The sequence below is a fragment of the Talpa occidentalis genome, unplaced genomic scaffold (genome assembly GCF_014898055.3).
Source record: "Talpa occidentalis isolate TD23 unplaced genomic scaffold, MPIMG_talOcc4v2.1 talOcc4.13, whole genome shotgun sequence".
NCBI classification, from domain to species: domain Eukaryota; kingdom Metazoa; phylum Chordata; class Mammalia; order Eulipotyphla; family Talpidae; genus Talpa; species Talpa occidentalis.
This window is the reverse complement of record NW_023601322.1, coordinates 4,258,979-4,277,468: the sequence shown is the minus strand read 5'-3', so window position 1 is coordinate 4,277,468 and position 18,490 is coordinate 4,258,979.

Below are 18,490 nucleotides of genomic sequence, written 5' to 3'. Positions count from 1 at the left end.
TGGGATAGTGCATATAAAGTGCTACAGTGCCTGAGTCCATTTTTTAAGTTAGTTTAATTGTTGTTTTTGCTAAGTTAATCTCCCTTGACCTCTTATTGTCACCATGATATGAGAATAATAATAGGAGCTACCTCACAGGGCTGTTCTGAAACTTAAAGGAAATAAAATAGACTCAGCGTCATACCTAGAACATAATAAACACTCAAAATTACATTTGCTATTGTGATTGTTCACAACGCATGAGAAGCAATGAACCAACCCTCTTTTGTCTGCTCTGTTTTGTAATCATCAAACTAGTTCATGTTAGGGTAAAACACTGCTCTTAAATACTAACCATACAAATGGAAACTTGTGTGTATGGGTGTGTATCATAACGAATTTACATAGACAAATATATACGTAATTTGTTCGTTGTATGGACATGGAGATTGGTCATGAGTTGCAATGTGCCAGCACCTTCCCGTGGTGGACTGAATACTACATCTCCCCACACTCCAACCCTCAACCCCGCCCAGATTCACACCCTGATTCCCCAAAACTGTGAATATGTGTCCTCACATGGTAAAAGGAATTTTATGGATGTGGTTAAATTAAGGATCCTGAGAAGAGGTGATTATCCTGGGTTATCCAGGTGAACACAACTGAATCATGAGAATAATGTGGGGGAGAAACAGGACATGGAAGTAATGACAGAGCAAGAGGGTGGAGGGCAGTGAAAAGGGGCCAAGAGCCAAGGAATGCAAGGAAACTGTAAAGGCGGGGCAGGTAAGGAAGTGGATTCTCTTCTGCAGTCACCAAAAGGAATCAGCCCTTGCTCACACCTTCAAGTTAGCCCGTGCGACTCATCTGGGAATTCTGACTCCTTCCTGTCAGGTAATTAAATTTGTGTCCTGTTAAGCCACTAAGGTTGTATAGTTCATTACAGCAGTAAATGGAAACTAATATACGTCCCTGGAAGTCAAAAAATGAGATGGAAAACCAAAATGATTACAATGTCATGATCGTTTTCACAAACATATGTTCATGGCTTTTATTTCCTGGCATTTAAATTTTCTTGTACAGACATGAATTGATTTAAAAGATAGTTTTTAATTCTTCTAAGAAAGATGAAGAGTGCAAAATCAACTAAATAAGTGTTGGCCGAAGACTTGTCTATGCCAAATTTTCTGTTATGTGATAAAAAATGGAATCAGCAAAAATAATGGACATTTAGAAATATATGACCAGATTATCTCAATAGCAGACCACTAGATTACCTGGTATTACTGATATAATTATTCAGGATTATTTATAGTTAGTGCTACTATGTTTTACAAAGAGATTTAGCAAGATTTATCTACTTTAAATACAGTAATTACTTTGATAATTATCAAAAACATTTTCAAAGGTATTCATGGTAACAAAGGAAATCTTTGTTGATATTAGACAGTTACGTAGATGTTTTGGCTTTGTATGTAATTGTTTGTATTCAAGGTTTGTATGTATTGTGTATATATTCAGAGTTGCCATATTTAACAAATACAAGCATATCGTTAAATTTGAATTTCAAGTAAATAATGTATATACTTAGTATAAATATGTCCCAAATATTGTATGCACACCTACCGACAAAACTAATGTTGCTTTCCTGAAATTCAAATGTAAATCACCTCCTGTATTTTATATAACAACCGTAATTATGCAGCTATTGGTAAAACCAGTTGACAAACAAGCAGTTCTTACTTTGTACTTTAGTACATTTGTGAAAATCACATCAGAGAACTGGAAAATAAAGATTGTTTTAATCTTACTAAGCATGCATTCCCACTTTACTGGAGACCACCATCTTATGAGCAGATACCCCTGTGCACTGGTCAATTAAAATGTAAATTGAGGTGATTTTTCCTGATGAACATACTTCAGCAGTGGAAAAAACTTATGCATAACTGATTAATGGTGAAAAATGATATGTGGGCTTTAATGGCATGGCTAGATAAGTTAATCAGAAAAATTGGAAGCAGGAAGAGGAGTAAGTGGTTGTATAATTGTAAGATGCTCTGTGGATTATGCAACAGCAAGGCATCTCCTTAGGGGAATTGGGCACACAGGGCTATTTCTAGGAAGTATTGGGGCACGCGTAATCAGATTACATGCTTCCCTCTCTTCCTAAGCATCCATTGTGTCCAGCTGAAATCTAGTTAAATAAATTTCAAAGATTCCCTTGAGGAAAAAGAAAGGTCATGAAAAGGCAGAGGGGGAATAGTTTCCTCTTTTGCTTTAGAAATTTGGGAGAGACTGTTGAGTTAAGTGTATGTGCCCATCAATTAACAACAGCCAACGTGAGGAAGAAGTGGAAAAAAACAAAAACAGAATAAACCACTCTATTTTCTCCTGTACTTTCGCACCCTTTAAAGCAAAGTACAATGCAATCGAAGGTCTAAGGAAGGTTTCAAATATGATGCCAGGAAACAGAAAATGATGGCCACGTAATATTTATAAGCAAGATGCCAAAGCTCCAGTGCAGATATTAGGCAATGAGAGATAAGTTACTGGCTACTTAAAAATAACAGACTAGGGCCTCCCCTGGTGGCGCAGCGGTTGAGCGCTAGGCTGCGAGGCTGCCCGTAGCCTCTGCAGCGCCGGTTCATTCCCTGGCCGCCGGTGAGGGTCCCACAAAAAAATGAAATAAAATAAAATAACAGACTGATCATACCTGAGGGGAGAAATCACATACTGTCCAAAAATGAACAACGATGTAAGAAGAAGTCACTTCACTTAAAAATAATTTTAGGGCCTCCCTGGTGGTGCAAGGCTTAAAATCTCAGTGCTATCAAGCTATCCGCAGCCACCGTGGCATGTTTGATCCCTGGCCAGGGAGCTACCCACATGGTGCAGCAGACCTCTCCTGTCTCGCCCACTGCTCCCCTCAGCAGTGTATTTCAGTCAGTCTGCCTGTGCTGCTCCCCATTCTGTCTCTGGTGAATCCTCCTCTAACCCCTGCATCTCTGGCCTGTACCCCAGTTCTTGTTTGCATAAATGAATAAAATGAATCTTTTAAAAAAAATGTGAAAAGAGAAAAAAGTTAATGATATGCTTACTAGAACATCAGTCTGAGCCATTGTCAATACAGAGCTATGTGAAAGCAATAAATAATGAATAAATAATAGATTGATCTTGACTATCAGCTGTGTACAAGGGAATCAACCTCAGCTTGCTTCCACCGGTCAGTCTGGGGAATGTGCTGGTTCTCCTGACTTCTCATGTCTTCCCCTTGATTCCCCTCAACACTCCTCACTCCCTCTGGCAAGGCCTGTCCTAGCCCTTGAGAACTCAGACACGCTTGCCACACTTTCTAATTTGCAACCAACAATATTGGGAACCTAAAGCTCTTTTCCACTTTCTCATTATTTTTCTTCATAAAAATTAACTTGGCACGGGCCTGTGACCCTGGGAGAAAGCGTCAACAGGTTATATGACAGCTTTGTTCTGAGTCAGTACTAGGACATAACACCTTCTCATTTGGGTATATTGGTCAATATTCAAGTTAGAAAGACAGTTTCCTATTTAAATCGTCTTAGGCCTATGGAACTAAAGTCTACTTACTTCAAACTGATAGACAGTGTAAAAGATGAATGAATTGAAGAGAAGCCAAAGTAGAGAAAATTAAATTGAGCCTGAAAGGCCATTATCAGCAATAGTCCCTTCCCAGGCCTCTCACTCACTTATTGTGTTATTTATTCATTCTTTCAACTATTTGTTGTTATTTTTTAACGTAAATTTGAAAGAACAGTACAATGATCGCCTCTGTTGCTCCCATTACCTCCTTGTAACTGTTTTCAACCTGCATCTCCTCAAAAAGGATCGCCTCCCGTACAATCACAATGCCACATTATACCCATGAAAATTAACAACAATCTTCCAATACCCTCTTCTCCAATTTCTCCCATTTTCTGCAAATGCTGTTTGTAACTGGTTTTGTTTTAGTTTGTGTTTTCAAATGAAATACAACATGTGTGTTAACTCTGTGCCATACTATTTTATGCGAACATATAAAACATAAATTCCTGGGGCCTGGTGGTGCATGGGGTTGAGCACCACACTGTGAAGCAGTCTGCAGCCACTGCAGCACGAGTTTGATCTCCAGCCAGGGAACTACCCACATGGAGCAGCAGACCTCTCTTGTCTCGCCCCTTGCTCCCCTCAGCAGTGTATTTCGGTCGGTCTGCCTGTGCTATTCCCTGCTCTGCCTCTGGTGATTCCTCTCACCCCCACACCTCTGGCCTGTGCCCCAGCTCTTGTGTGCATAAAATAAATACATCTTAAAAAAAAATAAAATATAAATTCCATTTTTTTCATTTACTATTATTATTTTATTTTATATAATTCTTACATCATTTTTCATTTTTGCACAATGTATGCATTTTCATTTTGGTTATATTCCCCATACAATTCCCCCTTATTTTGACCCTAATCCCTCCTCTCCTCCCCGCCCCCCACCCCGCCCCTGCCCGTGGTGTATCTCTGGTCTACAGTTGCTTCTTGATTTTGAATTTTTTTTTATTATAATTACACTTTTTCCTGGTCCTTTATTTAGGTATTCTAAATTCCTGCTATGAGTAAGACCATCCGGTATTTTTCTTTTTCTTTCTGGCTTATTTCGCTGAGCATGATCCCTTCCAGCTCCATCCATGTTGCTGCAAATTGCATGAGTTTATCTTTTTTGATTGCTGAGTAATATTCCATTTTTGTTTAGGTGTCCAGGCTTCATAAGATTCTATTTACATATTGACAGGCATTTCATAGGTGATGTGTGTACTTCACCTTGTGTCCATCCAGAAGTACATCATGCAAGGTTACTCTCAATCAATTCACAGAAGGCAGAGGCAGCAAGTTCACCCTCCTGCAGGTACTTTTAAACTATGTGGTTAGGAAGTAGAATGAGTTATTTATATCTCAGCAAATGTGATCCTAAAAATCATCAGCTGTGCATAATTACGAAATTTAAAAAACACAGGGTTTATGGGAAGATAAGGTTAAGGCACAAATCACAAAAGCATCATCAGCAACAGTTTAAAAAGGGAGAAATTAATAAAAAAAAATGGGGCCTCCCCGGTGGCACAGCGGTTGAGCCCTGGGTTGCAAAGCTGCCCCACAGCCTCTGTAGCGCCGTTTTGATCCCCGGCCGCTGGGTGAGGGTCCCACATGGCACGCAGACCTCTCCTGCTGCCCGCTGCTCCCCTCAGCAGTGTGCTTCATCGGTCTGACTGTTCTGCTCCCTGCTCTGGCTCTGGTGAATTCTCTCACCCTCCCGTGCTTCTGACTATACCCAGTGCTTGTATAAATAAATAAATAAATCTTAAAAAAAAATGGCAGCACAGTTTCACACGTACTAAATGGTTAAGGGAGATATAAATACTGTGTAAATGTGGTCCTTTCTCTTAAAAATACCCAAGGTTTGTACACTGGTGTGGGGAAGATGATTCTGTGGGTTAAGTCACATACAAGCAAGTGCAGAATTGGTGTTATGTTCAAATTGCTCCCTAATGTATTAGTCATATTGGAACTAAACAGGCATAATGGCAGAATGTGGGATGAAACGAATATTCTGTTTCTCACCAACCTTTCTCTTGCTGGGTTTTGCATTCATTGATTATCCCCATCTGAGTCAATCATTTCAGTGGCAGTTGCAAAATGGTGATTTTCTAATTCCATCAATCCTTCCACTGTTACAAGCTAACATTGATCTGTATAAGAAGCCTTTCCTCTTCTGTACACAGGATGGTCTGTCCAAGCCTTTTAGTCAACACTCAAGCCTAATCTTGCTTTTCTTCACTATTCTTCACATGTTCTAAGGTCATGATTTTAGATTCCCTGCACTTCTCACCTTCCAGTTCAACATCTCCATTTCTTTAGCTGTTCCTCACATCACATGCTTTGGGTTTCCTTCACAATTCTGGTCACTTTCTTTTGCGCGGGTTTAATTTGTACACAGAAAATACATTATTCCAAGTGGAGTCTGATTGAGCGGGTTGAGACAATTGTCTTCCATTGGACATCATAGGTCTAGAAATGGAGCCCAACATCAGCGTGGTTTACTAAGGTCACATCTTACTATTGACTCATGTTTTCAGCACAATTGCTGAGCTAAATTTCCTCCAATCACTCTTGATCATTTTTTTAATACAAATATCAAGAACTTACTGTGTTAAATTCCATCTCAGTGAGTTGTCCAGATCTTTTTATTCAGTTTTTTATTTAATACTGGCTATAAATCCAAGCTGCTGTATATTTTCATCCAAGTCATTAATAAATTTGATCAGGAAAGGGCTAAGGACAAGACTTGCCCTTGATCACAATCATTTGACATTTCTTGCCATGTCATCCATTTCATTTCTTGATTATGATCCTTCATCCAGAGCTCAATCTATCAATGTCTTTGCCTCCAGCTAACATTTCTCCATCCAACCCTCAAAAATACCATATGAGAGACCTTATCAAATGCTTTGCTGAAGTTCAAATACCCCAAGTCTACAGTGTGCTCCTTAATTACTCCTTTAGTCACACTGTCTAAAGAAGAAATGAGGTTAGTGTGATAGCACTTGTTTTTAGCAAAACCACGCCATAGTCTTATGATGTTGGTTTCCTTTCCAAAGGAGTTCAGAAATGTTGAGTCTCAAGCAACTTATTCATCAATTTAACAATAGTTGCTTTTCACAAGTGAAAACAAAATGTGTTTAAGGAGAATTATCTTCAAATGTAGATAAAATATTAATTGCAATATTTGCTGATTTAAGTTTCTAAATGAGCACTGTGCTCTGACTATAGATGAATTTTGTAGTAGCATGAAAATGTAATAAATGTCAATAAGTATGATGGATTTAAAGTATTTTGTTTGTGTTTTTTAATTCCATTTCTGTTTGATGTATAGTTACATAATTTTAACAAGTTTTCATTATTTTCAAGGGCTTGCAGTTTTCTAAAGGAAGAAAAAAATGGCCCAATTTTCCAAGACTGCTTTAAAAATTTTAACATCATTAGTTTGCAACACTGGCTGTGAAGCCTCCTTAAATAACATTCCTACATTACTACCTTTATGTGATGTTCAATAGGTCTATAAATCTATCCAAACAGAGAAGAGGAATCAGTTAATAGGATCCAACCAAAGAAATCAATCAGTAATTTCATGGCAGACAATCCAGAAAATAGATTGGTCTGCATTAAAATTTTAGCATTGCAGGCATAGTCTGGAGAAGAAATTCATTCAGTAGCATCTACATAACTTGACCTCATAAAATATGAGTGAAAAAAATTCCAATGACTATTTTTGTATAGATTTAGAGCACTAAAGTCTTATTTTTGGCACTAAATTTTCCTAGAACCAAAACAACGGCATCTTTGTCTTTTGATTCATATTGGAAAATCAGTAAGCAGTGGGATATCCAAAATTTCTCTGGAGAGTTGCACGTGGGTGTCAGGAGGGGCTGCTGAAAAACAAGTGAAGTATGTGGTCAAAATGTCAGAGGCACAAATATACTGACCCTGATACACTCCTGTTTGTTGTATTTAAGATACTAAGACCCTTAATGAGCTAATAATATCTGTGTTCAAGATATCGGAAATTGAAAATGAATATATAAATCACTTTACTATGAATTAGAATGGTAGGCATCTAACCCAAGATACTAAATATTGCTAAATATTATCAAAATATATGAAAAAGACATGTCCATGTTACACAACTGAAAATAGCGAAATTCAACCTGTGTCAATTCAAAAGGAATTTTTCAAAATCAATCCTGTTTTAAAGGAAGGCAATTTAATTACTTTGTTATCCTGGAAAGGAAGTTAGTACTTTACCTTTCATTTGTTTATTGGAGTGCCACTAGGAATTACTTGGTAATTTTCATCTTCTGTTGAAATGTCGATCTATCCTCCCAACCTCGAAAGTGTCCAATCACATTAAGCAAGAAACAAAATAGGTAAAACAAATGATTCCTTCCCTTCTATCTTGAAAACAGCACATAAATTGTTGTCTGCTTTTTTTTTCCAGTGACTTTTAAAGTGCTAGGTAATCACTGTGGTTTCATAGTATGGCTTTTTGTGCCCACCTCTCTTTTATGGAATGATGGAACATGTATTCTACACCTGAAATAAATTTGTTAGCAGTTAATTATACAAAATAAATTTCACTGTGGAAAGTTTAATGTTCATTTCAGATGCCCTTTCTATGAAATTATTCCTTTTTCTCCCTATCCCTCACCCAGTCTAAACAAATTCTTTGTTAATTGCAAACTTAGCTCTGGCTCCAGAAATTACTGACCATGCTTTCCATCAATTTGGAGTGAGGTCCCCAGGACTATAAAATTAGTGGAATGGAACATTGGCCAGATTCCGTGGCAATTGCATTTAAAATAAACATCTTTTAAGTAAAACAAACACTGTGCCAATATATTTTTTGATTTAGAAAATGATTTTTTAAATTAGAAGAAAGTCTTAGCTTGCTTTCCATAATGGTCTAACATTACCCAAGTCCACTGTCCTCTTTAGATTGATGAGTTCCATTGCGGATGGCATTTAATTAAATAAGATAATGCATTTTCTTATTAATATGAATGTTCTTATTTATCTCTTAAGAAGGAGTTCACATCATGAAGAAAGACACATTTTAGTGGTTACATTAATATTTTTCAGACTGGTGAATATAAAGGGTTTCAGTATAATTGTTTTTCCAAATAATTATTGTGTTCTCCTCAGTTAATCACAAATTGACAATTGAGGATTGTAGTTTTTTCCCCTCTGTTCCTTTTTGAAATAGACAAAAAGTCTTGTGACTTTTAGCTGTGCTGGTCACATTCCTTATCGTTATGAAAATAATTTTTTCTTTTTTCTAATATAATGTTAAAATATGTAGGTACAAGCCACCATATTTTGTGATCCATAAAAGCAAAGACATTTCTAAAAGTACAAAAAAAAGTTTTTCTTATTTCCATATAGAAAGATAAAAAAGAGAATTTGTGCTGATTGTGAACAATCAATGTTGTGTCCTATTTTCTCTCAGACATGGTTATCAGACAATTAATATGCTTTATGTGCCTGTGTCTTAACTTTTTTTTCTTCCCACACCCCTTATTTTGACCATAATCCCTCCTTCCCCCACTTGAGTCTTAACTTTAAAGAATAAATTTCAAAATAAAAAAAAAGATGTAGTCATTTCTAGAATATTTTAAAGAATAGACTAATGAGGATGATTTATTTCATATGTTTATTAAGGGCATGATGACATAATAATGAATTTTCAAATATGTGGGAAAAGTCTGCAATACAGAATATGGAAAATTTTTCCTATGTTTGCAATGAACGTCACAATCAGAAATGCACTCAAGTTGGATGGGGGGAGGGTTAGAGACCCCATGAAAGAAGGTCCACTAATAAACCACGGGAAGGAGAGGTGGCTATTGAATGGGATTTGTTTTAGCAAAATAGACAACACTCACTTTGTGACCAGTTTAGACATCCAAAGACTATGGGGGGGAGGGGGGAGACACAAAGAATGGGATTAATACAAATAAATAAAAAGCATGGGTCATTTAAAAACTGTAAGTTAATGATTTTTTTAAATATTTTCACAAAACCTAGGAACTATCACACAATAGCTTGAGAAGTAACAAAAACAGTTCATTTGAATTCTAGTTTAACTTCCAGATCTTAGTCTCAGGGAGGATGTTAATGGCCTCAAAACAGGCATCCGGATTGACGTTAATTAGTTAATTATGTTCTCAAAGAGAATATGATTTCACAGTGTTATTTCTAAGATATTTTAGAAGATAATGAGACTCTGAAATTACAGCTGAAATGGTATTAATAAAGAAAAACGATAAGTAACAGGATGTATTTGACCATCTAATTTTCCTATGAGAAAAGAGCAGTGGTATAATACATGAAGGTTTTACTGGGGATGTGGATTCCCTATATATGGTCTTTATTACACAAATACTCACACATGATACGGGTTGATCTTACAGAATCATGGGGACTGGCCAGGCGGTAGCTGTTACGCTGTTGTCTTTCTGCCTAGTGTTTGGCCTCAGTCTGTGGAGCCACAGGCAGGAAGGGAAGCGGGCGGGGAAATGGAGGAGAATAAAGAAACTGGACCCCAAAATTGTGAGTGGGTGGCCATGAAGACTGGACCTGTGAATCTCTCATCCCTTCCAAAGTGATGCAGTGTCCTGCCAGGGGAAGCTGGTCTTTTTCATCTTATAGCTAAACACACACCTGGCCCAGGCATCAGAGAAGTCACAGAAGAATCTCAAGGTGAAAGAGCAGCTGCCAGGTAGCCTCACGCACACCACCAGGTGAGCTGGCAGGAAAATGGCGACCTGTGTGTCTGCCTCTGTGTCACTCCTCTGTTTCTCCAAGCATGACAATGTAATGTGACTTCACTTCACTTCACTTTGGATCTGCCCTAGCTAGAAATGAGTAGGGGTGGGAATTCCAGGAAGGGGTGTGCAGCCAAACTAGCAAGTTGTTAGGCCCTCCGATCTTGCCCCGGGATTATCCAGAAAGTGCCATGACAGCGTGCCTCTGCAATAGAAGCTCCAATAAAAGTCCAAGCACATACCTGACTTGCATGCATTTGCACGCTGTGTAAGGAAGAGGAGCCCCAGCAATCACAGCTCTGGCAGAAACAGAAGGCTGACCCACAGGGCGGAGTCAAAGAAAGCTTAAGAAAAGGACACACTGTGGAGCTGAGTTTAGGAAACTAACAAGTGATAACAAAGCAGGAGTCATTGCCACCCTCAGGTGCTTACTACAAGGAGGGGACAGCAGCTGGGAGGGAGTGGTGGCCCCCGGGGCAGCTCTACGGACCAGGAGCTTGGGGGAGGGCAGCCTCTCTCCCACCTGCAGCCCAGAACAAGAGAACAGGGCAAGAAGCACCCCGAATTTTCTCTGCTCCAGATCTCCACTCACTAACACCTCCCGACTTGCTGGGACACCAGCAGGCACCAAGGCCCAGGCCACGTGGCCACAGAGGCGGAGCCAGAAACCATAGCACAGAGCAGAGAAGGGTGAGACCTGTTTGAGTAGCAGCAGAAAAAGCAGCATGAGTGATGGATGTGAACCTAAATGATGGTGCTGTGAACAGATAAATGGATAGATATTGCAGATGGATGGATGGATGGATGGATGGATGGATGGATGGATGGATTTTTAAAATGCCATCTACTGATCCTGCTGAAGAAGTTATCAATTAATAATAAAACCTGGTAAATATTTTAGGGATGATGAATTTCTAGGAAGGACTAAATGACTCAAAATTTACTTGCCTTGTGGGCCTGTCCCACTACCTTTCATGGCTGTTTAATGCCAAGCTTCCTCCGGCACTAAGACCCTTGCAGAGCAAGTGCAGACCCTCAGGGGTGTCCTGTGGCTATTCAATGAAGCTCATCTACTGTTGGGGTCCCCTCCACTCTCCCCCTTCCCCCCACTCCTCAGTAACAAACCAACGTGCCTAGCCCTGGCTGCGAGCTGGGCGGTGGAGGCAGCATCTCTCCTTCCCACCTCTACCCAAGGGGATTGCAACTTCTGCACAGGATGCACTACCAGGAACAAGAGCTTTGCCCCACCAACGTGGGGGGCGGGAGGGTAGGAGGGACAGAAGGGGGGCAATCAAGGAATCCAAGCCCAAGATGCTATGCATATGCACTTCTGTCCCAATCCCTTCCTGTGTCAGCACCCAGTGGGCTTTAGGTGAGCCTAGGGGACCAGAGGTTGGTGACCCCATGTCAAAGGCGAAGCCACTAATTCCTGCAGGCCAGGCTTTTCTTTACCCCTCCCTGGGGATGTGCCCTGAGGCGGCGGGAGCTGGCTGGCCTGGGTTGTTCCTGCAGCCGAGCCCCACCCAGGACTTCAGAGGGATTTTTCTCTAGAAACTCTTCACCAGTCTTTTCACCACAGTAGAAATGAAACCAGTTTCCTCAAGAGATCCTTTGGGACATATCTGCAGAGTGTCTTCAGCCCTCGAGATGAGGATTTGTTCGTTTCTCATTTGGTGATGGGGTTTTGTGGTTCTTAATCAATCATTAAGTGATATTTTCTTATAACCCAGCCTTTCTCCAATAACAAGACATTTTTAATACTGACAAGGGAGGGATGAAAAGGTTTTATCTCGAAAGACCTCAGGATTCTTGTGGCCCCCGGGGAGCTTTCATCAGCCATGGAAGATATTTTACAGAGCTACAATTTTCATCTCCACTTACAAAAAAAATCACTCTTTTACTTCCTTCCACATGTTAAGATTTTGAGCTTTTATCTGGCACTTAAAAAGCGAATTACTTTTGGGCAAATATTTGACTCTTTTTTGAAAGAAACTCTAAAAATAGAAGAATCCATGTAACATTTCTATAGGCTTCCTGGATTTCTAATAGCTGAGCTGTTGGTATCAATTAATTTAATTAGAACTGAATGTGAGTCTCAACATTCCTATTTTCAGTGATTTGATAAAATGAAAAGAGTTACCAAAAGTTTGCCTATTATTCTTTTATTTTTAGTTAGTTTTTAAAAATTCACAGGCAGGCTCTGATCTCGCTTCATAAAGTATGACTTTGTGTAAAATAATTTGAAAAATTTCTTTCCTCTCTTGAAGTACTTAGGGAATATTTCATTCTTGTAACAGCCCTGAATTACATGATGGAATTTTTAAAAAGAGTATCAGGTAGCTGATTTACAGCTTCTGATGTTAGAGACTAAAAGGTATAAAAAAGATTAAGTGGAAAAATGACTTTTGAGTTTTTCTATTCCCTGATTTAAATAAGATAAAAATCCAAAGAAAATATTTTGAGACAATGGGCCATTTTAAATGGTCAGCATTAATATTATAATATTTAATCATAGCATTTCTGCAAATTAGCTGCTATTGAAGTTGCATCTGTGTTTCTTAATTGCATGGCTCCAGCCCCTGCCTCCTCTTTCCAAAGACCAAGGTGCACTAAAGTGTATAATAATGAAGGAGCAGAAGATAAGTTAAAAAAAATGAGAATTTATTTATCACAAAGAAAATGTCAGAGTTTTGTGTTGCTTTATGATTGCTATTAGGGCACCGGTTTTGCCAGGTTAAGACATGACTTTGAAACTGGGGGCATCAGTGGTTTGTCTGGATGACGAAGCAAAGTCAAATTGGTGCAGAATATTTTGGTCTTTTCTTCAGAACGACCTGGTGCATACCTGAGCGCCACTCAGGCCCATTCCATCTGCTTCCTCACCTTTCACGTGTGTGTGTGTGTGTGTGTGTGTGTGTGTGTGTGGTATATGGGTATGTGGCATGTGGAGCCTGTGTGGTTGTGTGTGGGGGACATGTGGTGTATGTGTGGTATGTGATATGTGGTGTGTAGTAAGTGGCATGTGGTACATGTGTGATGTGTATTTTTGTGTGTGTGTGATGTGTGTGGTATGTGTGAGTGTATGGTATATGGTGTGTGGGGGTGTTTGTATGTGTGTGTCTGGTCCACTCTCAATCTATCAAAAAAAATTAAGTCTATTTCTTGGTACCAATCAGCAGCTAAAGTCTTCAATACATTCCAGTCATTTGTCTGGAACAGAATCTTTATCCTGCTGCTACTTTTTCAGCGACTCAGCGATGAGATGTCACTTTCCCAGCGGGGAACTGCAGAGCCTCAGCCCCCAGGAAGAGCAGCCGAGGGCTGGGGTGTTGGTGTCTGCTCCACTGTCGCTGTAGAATTGTTTTCAAACAAAGTACACCTGAAAACAGTCAATGACAGAAGGAAATCTGAATCCCACCCACGTTTCCTTAATAGCTCCTGGGTCTCTGGTTGCTTTCTCTTTTCCTGTTATATCCTGGAGCTGCCAGATTTTTCCTGAGCTGATGCATAGTCAGCAACATTTTCAAGGAAAAGACAAAGAGGATCTTGGTCCAAATTACTCATTTGTTATTTTTAATAGATGTTCGTTTGCTATTATAATAAAACATACACTATATGCCCCTGAAAATGTCCAATTCAGTGTTTATTGGTAACATTCATTTATTGCCTTGCCCATTTGGCTTTTGCCAAAGTTTTCCTTTAGTTTGCACACAGCCTCCTGGGCTTCTGGGTCTCATTTGATGTCTTGTTTTTCATGATGACAACTGAGGGAACTGGGGGGGAAAGGAGATGAGCTCATAGGTGATCAGGTTAGCCTCTATCTGGTAACAATTGCACATAAATCTAAGTTAGCTCTCTCTTCTGGTTACCCCCGACTCATCTTGATCAACAGTTTAGAGATAATGTAGTAATAAAACCAAGTTTATCTCCAACTTTATTTTCATGTAATCTTTGCACCCTTTCCTTCCTATAAAATGTGGGCACAGAATGGCAAGGGGTTATTCTGATGTCAGGATTAAAGAGAAAACTGGGGAGATAGAATCAAGCAAGAGCACAGTCAAGGGGTACAGTTTCCTTTCATGAGGACATGGGGCTAAAAAATTAAGCAATTTTGGAGCCTCCTTGGTGGTGCAAGGGGTTAAGTCTCAGCACATCAAGCTGCCGACAGCCACTGAAGCATGAGTTCCATCCTCGGCCAGGGAGCTGACCTGCATGGCACAGCAGACCTCTCCTGTCTCATCCACTGCTCCCCTCAGCAGTGTATTTCAGTAGATCTGCATATTCTGCTCCCCACTCTGTCTCTGGTGAGTCCTCTCACCCCCCACACCTCTGCCTGCACCCCAGTTCTTGTACGCACAAATAATTTTTTAAAAAATCAAGCAATTTCTTTGTTTGAACCCTCATGAGTGGATATTAAATGCTATTTTTTAAAAATGTCAATACTTCACTAGGTTGTTTAAATTAAATATGCAATCTATTACAAATTAAATTTTAATAATCCAGGTTAATATTCATGGAGACTGGAGATAAATCAGGATAAGTATGTTCCCTTCACAAAATAAATTTTAATGAAAAGAGCGCAGAAGAATCTTTATTATAAAATATTTGTGAGTTCGAACACATGCAAAGACCTGATGGTTAAAAAATAATTTTTATTCAATTTTTTTGTGAACCGTTCTAAAAAGTCTACCTAAAATTCTGAAAAAGTTATAAAATAAAACACTAAAATCAGGGACACTTACTGGCCACTTAGAAAAGCTTTCAACCCCATGTGGAACACCAGGCCTCATTTTTTTTTAAGATTTATTTATTTATGCATACAAGAACTGGGGTGCAGGCCAGAGATGCAAGAGTTGAGAGGATTCACCAGAGACAGAGTGGGGAGCAGAACAGGCAGACTGAGTGAAATCCACTGCTGAGGGGAGCAGCAGGTGAGACAGGAAAGGTCTGCTGTGCCATGTGGGTCACCTCCCTGGCCTGGGATCAAACCGCATGCTTCAGTGGCTGAGGACAGCTTCACAGTGCTGCGTGTTAACCCTTGCGCTACCGGCGAGGCCCCAGGCCTCAATTTTTTTGAAGTGGTGTGAAAGGCATTACGTGAAATGGTTAAAGAGGGTGATGACCCAGACCCTGTGTTAGTCCTGGTTTTGACACTTTTGGCTGTGTGACCCTGGGCAAGTTATTCAACCTCTCTGTGACTTACTTTCCTTTCTTGTAAAATGGGGTGTATTTATCCTCTTCTACTGCATAACAAACCATTCCAAAACTCAGTGGCTTACAGCAGTGGTCACATACGGCTCAGTTTTCTTGCGTCAAGGATATGGGAACAGCTTAGCTGGGGGTTCTGGTTTGGGGTCTCTTGTGAAACTGTAGTTGTTGAGCAACCAGTCATTTCACCAGCGAAATGGGTTTATTCAGAAACAACAACAAAAAGCAATACAAACACCTAGAGATAAAACAGTTGCACATTCCCAAAACAAAACAAAAAGGGGTCCTTGTGTTAGTGGGAAAAGGCTGTCCTAAAGCTAACCCCATACAGGCTTTGTGGACTCCACCCCCACCCCAGGCCAAAGCCAAAGACACTGGGAACTCCAAATCCCATCCCCACCAAAGGGAAGGTGGCTGGGACCTGAGGGTGGGGTTCAGCAGCCTGGTTGGTATAAAGCCAGACACGTGGGCTTTGGAGGGGTCCCCCATGTTGGCTCCCCGCCAGCTCGCAGCGTCTGGCCAGCTCGGAGAGTGACTTTGGGTTTCCAGGTCGGCGGATCGGGTAGGACGCATGAAAGACTTTATTTCCCTATTTTCTCCCTGAGTTGTCCATTTTCCTTCTTTCCTTTTCCCTTGTAAATAAACCTTTTATGAACCTTTTGTGTGTGCCTGCAGTGGAGTATTCATAAGTCCCTTGTAAGCGCGCGGGTGAGGACCCACAGGCGGGAACCCGTTCAATATCGGGGCTGCCCTATAACACTTGTGTACGTGTCCTATAGGAATAGCATGGAGAAGAGCAGTTACAAATGAAGAGTCCATTGGAGAGACAGGGGGCTTGGCGGTGGAAATGGCTTCTCATGAACTGCTTCCAGCTTCTCTCACTGGCTGAGCTGCTGCTGGGAGGCTCCTCCTTCCTCCTGCAGCAAAGCAGCGTGGCCTCCCATTGGAGATGCCAGGTATGTCTTTTCCCGAGGGCTTCTGTAGCAGGCACAGAGTGCAGTGCATGAGAATTCCCTTTTAGCCTCCCAACCTCTTAAATGTGGTCTCTGCATTTTCATTCTCACGCAGTGTAGACTGGGCTGAGCTGCAGTCACTTAAAAGCTTGTTCCAGATGATGCATCCCCGGATACTCACTCAGGTGTTGCTGATGGGTGTCAGGAGAGCTCAGCTCCTGCCCACTGTGGCTTCTGGAGTCTCCTCACAAGAAAGTGATAGTTTAGCAAGTATCGCCCACCCTTCCTGTATCCTCTTAGTAATTTTCCATCCACATTACCACCTCCCAAACCCACCCCACAACTCTAGTTGTTGGCTGTAAATTTCAACTGTCTTTACTGTCTTCAGAATTAAGCTCCATCTCTCTCCCCTACTGCAATCACCTTGACACGGATCACAGCATCTTCCTGGCTGTTTGAATAGGTATCGGGATTCTTTTTCTTCCTCTATCAACCTCTAGGACAGAGTCCTTCGTAATTTGCCTAGATCCAGCTCGAATCAAAGGGTCTACTAAGCCCTCAAGTGTCTCCCTTATCTGTGACCTTCTTCATGTGACTACAGAGTCCAGCAGCTCTATTCTAACTATATTCTTTAGCGTTTTCATGTTGAGTGTGACATTAGAGCCTCCCCAACTCAAATGCCAAGGGGAGGTCAAGCTTTTTCTTTGGTTTTCTTGATGATTCCTATCACTTGGCTAAAATGGGCATAAAACATCCCCTCTGTCCCTTGTTGAAGGATGGGACACGGGCCTCTTTTCCTGCATCCTGAAGCCAGCTACAGTGGCTAATTCAGGCAAAACAGGTTTGGGAGTCACTCCTTTTGCAAGTCTGGTGTAGACTAGCTCTCAAAGTGAGGGCATGCAGTACCCATTGCCAAGGCTCTGAACCAAGGGGACATTATAATGAAGCCTGGCAGGAAAGCCATTCACTGAAAACCCTTCCACTTACTTCTTTCAAAGAGAGTGCCTTTTGATCTGGAGTCCCCTGGTCAGCCACTTAGTTAAGAAGTGACTCAGGAGTGCAAATACATACTGATTCCTAGTATGTTAGTTACTCTTACACAACGCCAAGTTCTGATGGCCAATATTTCTTCTCAAAAATCTTCCACTTCTCAAATGTGTCAGCTGTTAATTGTTAAACTTAGTTCTGTATAAATTATGTTCTGCCTCTAAGAGCCTTAATAGTCATTGATGGGGAGCGTGCATGTTCCAGTACTTAAGATTCTCTGAGTTTGTCTTGGGTTTGCTAAGGGAGATGTCACCACGTTATGCAGTTCCAGCATCAGCCCCTTACAGTAGTTTTTCTCTAAAGAGATAAATCTCATTTTTAGCACATTGGAGGTGTTTTGCTATCCATGACTTGTTTCATTCTCAAGAATGTACCAGAATCATAAATTCTAAAACAACTATCCTAAAATAATGTTGCCAATCCAGCAGTTTTTCACTTTTGAAGGGATTCATCTCTGTCTCTCTCTCTCTCTCTCTCTCTCTCTCTCTCTCTCTCTCTCTCACACACACACACACACACACACACACACACACACACACACACGTGCACGCGCCTACATCCCGGTTTGTCATGCCGATTATTTTGAGCTGAAAGCAACTGAGAAACAGCAGACATGGAAGAGCCCGCAACCTAAAAGCAAGACATAGCTTTCCCTTTGGGAAGATGACATAAACTTCCACTTGTAAAGATATTCCCCTCTCCCGGAAAACTGAAGAGAGATGAGTGTGTAAAACAACCTTACTAAACAGTCCTCTCTACATGCAGTTCCTTGTCACCTTAATGTACTGTTCCTGGAACTCAAGTCCCCTTTCTCTTGTTGCTTCTACACAATTTATCCCCCTTGTTAAAATTGTGTTTAAGCCCTATACACATACAAATCTTAACGTCAATTTTAGAAATCTATCCTTTGTCAGTTTGAGCTAGTCT